The following is a 5,871-nucleotide window of genomic DNA, read 5'->3' on the forward strand; positions in this document are numbered from 1 at the left end:
TTATCAGGTGAGATTCCATCGTAATGGCTGCCTACAGAACTACTAGGCCACTATCTGGTCTGCAGGGTGTGATGTCATCCTGTGATTGGCCTGCTATCGGGCAGGAGGCCTGCAGACAGTGGCTGATGCTCCACCTCCCTGCTTAGCTGGGTGCAGGGCCATGGTGGCCCCCTCCTGATCCAGCAGGCTTCTCTACATTTACTCTGCATCTGATGCTTAGTACAGTACAGCATCTCCGCAGCCCCCCCTCCCCTAGCCCCAAGAGCAGAAGCAAACAGAGCGCCCCCTGCTGGTGGAGGAGCTGGCAGGGGTGTGGAGCCTCTGCTGGTGGTACTAAGTAGGGAGAAGTCGCCTGGAGCTCTGTGGGATTTCTGGCTCCTCAGAGGCTCTCAGCAGGGGGAGATGGGCAGACCCCCCCCCCACACACACACACAGTGCTAGAGTGGCTGAGCCGCAGTAAGCTAAAGCTGATGAAACAGGGGGGAAAAGCTTACAGGAGCTGCCCCCCCCAAGCCCCCCATCCAGCAGGAGCACAAGCTCCCCTCTCCTAGGCCGGTGGAGACGATCGCCTCAAACTCCTGTATTTTTTGCAACTGCAATGAGGCGTGTTTTAGCACATGGTCTGTGAGCACTGTTACCTTTGTGCACAGGATGGGGGCTTTAAGGCAGCAGTGGGTTTTTCCCCGTCCCCCCCAGTATGCCTTTGCCTCAAGGAGGGCGCTATTGTAATAAGGCCGGCTGATACGCTGGAGATCGCCGTAATCGTGGCTAATGTGGCAGCAGTGGAATCGCGGTCGGCGTGCCGTTGGGACAGCATCGGTGGGTTAGGTCCTGGGGGCCCCTGCATGGGGCTTAGCATGGCTAGGATGGGGGTCTAGCTCAGACAGGGCCTAACACAGCTCAAGCAGGGCTTAACGAGGCTCAGGCGAGGCCTAACGCGGCTCAGACAGGGCCTAACGCGGCTCAGACAGGGCCTAACGCAGCTCAAGTGGGGCCTAACGCGGCTCAAGTGGGGCCTAATGCGGCTCAAGTGGGGCCTAACGCGGCTCAGGTGGGGCCTAACGTGGCTCAGACGGGGCCTAATGCGACTCAGGTGGGGCCTAACGCAGCTCAGACGGGGTCTAACGCAGCTCATGTGGGGCCTAACGCAGCTCAGACGGGGCCTAATGCGGCTCAAGTGGGGCCTAACGCGGCTCAGACAGGGCCTAATGCGACTCAGGTGGGGCCTAACGCGGCTCAGGTGGGGCCTAACGTGGCTCAGACGGGGCCTAATGCGACTCAGGTGGGGCCTAACGCAGCTCAGACGGGGTCTAACGCAGCTGATGTGGGGCCTAACGCAGCTCAGACGGGGTCTAACGCAGCTTAGGTGGGGCCTAACGTAGTTCAGACGGGGTCTAACGCAGCTCAGACGGGGCCTAACGCAGCACAGACGGGGTGTAACGCAGCTCAATTGGGGCCTAACGCAGCTCAGACGGGGCCTAACGCAGCTCAGGTGGGGCCTAATGCGACTCAGGTGGGGCCTAACGCGGCTCAGACGGGGCCTAATGCGACTCAGGTGGGGCCTAACGCAGCTCAGGTGGGGCCTAACGCAGCTCAGGTGGGGTCTAACGCAGCTCAGACGGGGCCTAATGCAGCTCAGACGGGGTCTAACGCAGCTCAGACAGGGCCTAACGCAGCTCAGGCGGGGCCTAACGCAGCTCAGACGGGGTCTAATGCAGCTCAGACGGGGTCTAACGCAGCTCAGACGGGGCCTAACGCAGCTCAGACGGGGCCTAACGCTGCTCAGACGGGGCCTAACGCTGCTCAGACGGGGCCTAACGCGGCTCAGACGGGGCCTAACGCGGCTCAGACGGGGCCTAACGCGGCTCAGACGGGGCCTAACGCGGCTCAGATTGGGCCTAACGGAGCAAAGACTCATCTCTGCCGTTTCAATTTAACATCATCCACACAGGGCACAAAATAAATCTCGCAGGTCCCTGTTTGGACAATGTTTGGAACTGTGGGTGTTTCTTAAATGATTTTTCATGGCTATGGATATGACATTATTGAATGATTATTATATTTTAAATTGGCCCGGAGAGTTGAGGCCTTGCTTTTGTGAGGTAGCGCCCCCCCCCCCCCCCCAGCCTGCCTCTCTTGCAATTACTCCCTCCCATGCAGTCACGTCTCTCTTTAACAAAAAAGTAATTATTATACTTAACTATATATCACCTGTCCGCCCCCCGCCGAGTGAGGCAGACCCTTCTTATTTCATCCAGGTCCCGTTGCGTGTCAATTGGTGGTCGTAAACCGCAGGGCTTTGTGGGAAATTCACAGTGACTCCCCACGATTTGATTTGTTGTGTGGATGAGCCAGCCCCCCCCCCCCCCCCCCCCCCGTCACGTAATTAAGATGTGGAAAGATACCCCAGGAAACCGGGAATGGGGCTTCAGCGCCTCAGGCCCCATATCTTAGCATGTCTCCCGGCCCATAAATGATTTATGATATTTGTTCATTCTTATTCAAATGTTGGTTTTGTGGTTCTGCTCCCAGTGCGTTGGACGCCTGGGTTCAGATCGCGCTGCTCTCCCTCCTCCTTCTCTCCCGGTTCCCGGCGCGGGGGACACCCCCCTGTGAACCCCTCACATTACTGCCATTCCTTTCTGTATTACTCTTGCTAAGCTGTCCATTTTTCCTGGACCCTGAACACAGCTCTGGATTCCATAGCAGGGGTGTAGCTTCTGTTCTAACCCTGATTGGGACCAAATCTGCCCCCATCCCTCTGTAAACACACATGGTCCTCCCACAGTATTGGTAGGCACATGTCTGTACCGTGCTTATGTAAGTCTGTAGTGTTGGTTCACTGGGCCAGTTCAGGGTCAAAGAGACAATCAAAGGTCCAAGGGAAACCTCATTCTGTTCCCTTTCATATAATACTATCAGCTGTATGTTACATCTTTTAGTGTCTCAGACTAGCTTCCTCTGGAAGAAAATTACTAAAATCTGTCACCATATGGGGCAACACCCATGCCTTGCTAAACTACTCATCTCGTTTGCCAGTGCTACCCTGCGATGTGAACAGCTATAGTCTTTCAAAGTGAGGCATTGCGGTGCACAGTTTCTGTTCCGTGTCCTTTAATGGGTGCGGCGGCTGACATCTTTGTCCTCTAGCTGGTCACGTTCATAACGGAGGATGATTTGATGCCTTTTTCTTACACTCAGTGAAGAGGGCCAGTGCATTGTGGTCTGGCACCGGGGTCCCTCCTGCCCAATGAGACGGACCCACCTGGGAAGAAATCCCAGGCTGGCTGCTGTCTGCGGAATCTCCTTCCCGGTTCATCCGAGCTTGGCGCTGAGTGTCGTGCGGGTAATCCCAGAGAGGGGAGGGAGCCTACCACCGGCGGACCTCACTGACCACATACCACAGATCTGGCAGCTTGACTCGAGGGGGGGGACGTCACTTACAGTATAATTCTCTTGCGGACCTCTTTAGCATCCAAAACCAAAAACAGCTTAAATGAAAAAGGATATTTTTTTCAGCCTGGGTGTAAACCCCCCTCCCCTGCCCCCCAGGGTCACTCCCTGCCCTCCCCCCCCAGCCCCACACTGCTCCGCATGCCCCCTTCCCGGAGACTGCGGTGAAATGATCTCTTTTGTTGCGCATCATTAGTTCCGTCTGCTGTACCGTGCGGAGCCTGTCTGTTCCGGAGCACGGCACCGTGATGGTTGCCAGGGGCGACTGCAGACGCCAGGCTCCCAGTGGCCTCTGGCCTAACCCCCCCACCCCCCCCCCGCACTGCTCAGGCACCAGATGACACTCTCATCTCTGTTTATTCACTTATTTATTTATGCATCTTGAGGGGGGGGGTCCGTTTCACTTTCTCCTCTTCTGGAAGATGTTATATTTTAATAGTTGTCGTTTTTTTTTTTTTGTACAGAGCTTCACATTAGGGAAAATTATTAAAAATGTTGTCTGAGATGTTATTGCTGAAGGGTTTTATTTTCAGAATACATTAGAGTAAAAATGGAATATTTATTTTTTCATTGAATCAAAAAAAGACAACTGGCGACTGGCATCTTGAGGAAGAGGAAATCCTTTACGTGATACACAGCTCCTCCTCAGTGGTGAAAAGGCATTTCAGCACCGAGGCACTGCATTTCAGCACCGAGGCACTGCATTTCAGCACCGAGGCACTGCATTTCAGGTCAGAGAAGAAGAGTAATAGCAGCCGTGCTGAAAAACGGCGAATCACCAACTGCAATTAACCGCTGAACCTAAAGGTTTGTCCGGTTCAGCTCCCACAAGCCCTGTGATATTTTCTTGCATCTTGGGGATGTTTTATTCAGGAGCTACATGAATCGTAAATCTTCGGAAAGGAAAGTGTGATGTCTGATGTCCATACGTAGCACCGCGAAGGGTCCACCCTGTGGGAACTCGCCTTTAATCTGAGCCGATGCTGGGGGTGCAATGACGTCCCTGCCACTGTCGCCTTGGCTGTGATAGAGACGTAAATAACAGCTCAAACGGCAGACAGGGAGCGGCCACATGGGGCATGACGTGGTCAAAGAGTCGCCCTGCGATCGCGTGCCGGTGGCTTTCCGTACTCCAGGGGACGGCCATCATGTTCTCAGATCAGAACGTCTCATCAAAGGTCCATTAATAGAGCAACTGCATCAAAAGGCAGGAACGATAACCTGCATGCACTTGTCCATGCAGCCATGCTTTGGTACGATGGTACGCCTACCCCAAACAGGTCAGGCTTTCTGGATCTCTGTCTTTGTTACGGCAAAAGTCCGCTGGTCAGGGCACATCGAGACCGGAGGGGGAACTTCAATTTAGCGCTGAACGTCTGAACGTTTTCATTTGGCGGTGGTGGATCGGATTGACCCAGTCTGACCTCTCCTAGAGGTCTAATGTGCAGGAACTGGGGGCTGGGGGGGGGTGGAGAGACAGGGAGGCGTGAGTGCAGATACACTGCTGATCTATAGCTGGTGGGGGGGGTCACAGTAAGTGACACTCAGCAGCCAGCAGCCCAGAGTGAGCCATTACCGCACAGGCCTGCAGAAAACAGGCACGATTCGGTTTGAATTGATTTGGTGAAAACCCAAGAAGTGAATATGCTTTCATTTTGATAATATTAAGATAGACAAAATGTGTTGTGTCAGTTTCACCTCTCCATTACTTCAGCCATTACGGTGAAACTGGATGATTTTATTTCTCAGACTCTATTTTCTGTGATAAAATGAAAATTTCAAAGCTCATTAAGTCCTGAGTGACACCAGGGCTGCGGGGGCCGGTCGGAAGGTAAGTCGATCTGGTTTCAGTTCATTTTTGCTCAATTTCCCCCAGCCGTGATCAAATATTTCACTTTCCAGTATGGTCCTAATGGGAGTGTTGGGTTCAGCCGAGCTCTCTAACCTCTCGGCACGTGTCAGATTTCCACCTGTCAACAAGACGCGTGGAGATTTTAATCTGAGCTGGGTGCCGACCTGCGTCGGAGAGCCTGGGTGGGGTTAAGCGAGGACCCCAGTGGCGGGCTGTGTGGCCCACGCCAAGGGGGGGCCAGGCCCAGTGCCCCCTGCGTGTCTCGGGACACAGAGATAGGAGCGCCGGACTGCTTTTCAGTCCAGCTAGCTGTGATTATTGGTGTTCTTCCATCCATCCACCCTCAGTCTGCTTTCCCAGTGAGCGGAATAATAATGATCATAATAATAATAATAATAATAATAATAATAAATGCTCTGACTGAAGATGGATTAGTATTATTATCTTCTTCATTCTTAGGGGTCCAGGCTGCCCCGCAGTGCTACACCCTGATTGGGTTTATTATTAATATCGTCCTCATCTGGTCTGCAGTGGATAGACGGTGACATCTCACCTTCTGAGGCCTA

This window comes from Brienomyrus brachyistius, unplaced genomic scaffold, assembly GCF_023856365.1.
Source record: "Brienomyrus brachyistius isolate T26 unplaced genomic scaffold, BBRACH_0.4 scaffold140, whole genome shotgun sequence".
Lineage (NCBI taxonomy): Eukaryota > Metazoa > Chordata > Actinopteri > Osteoglossiformes > Mormyridae > Brienomyrus > Brienomyrus brachyistius.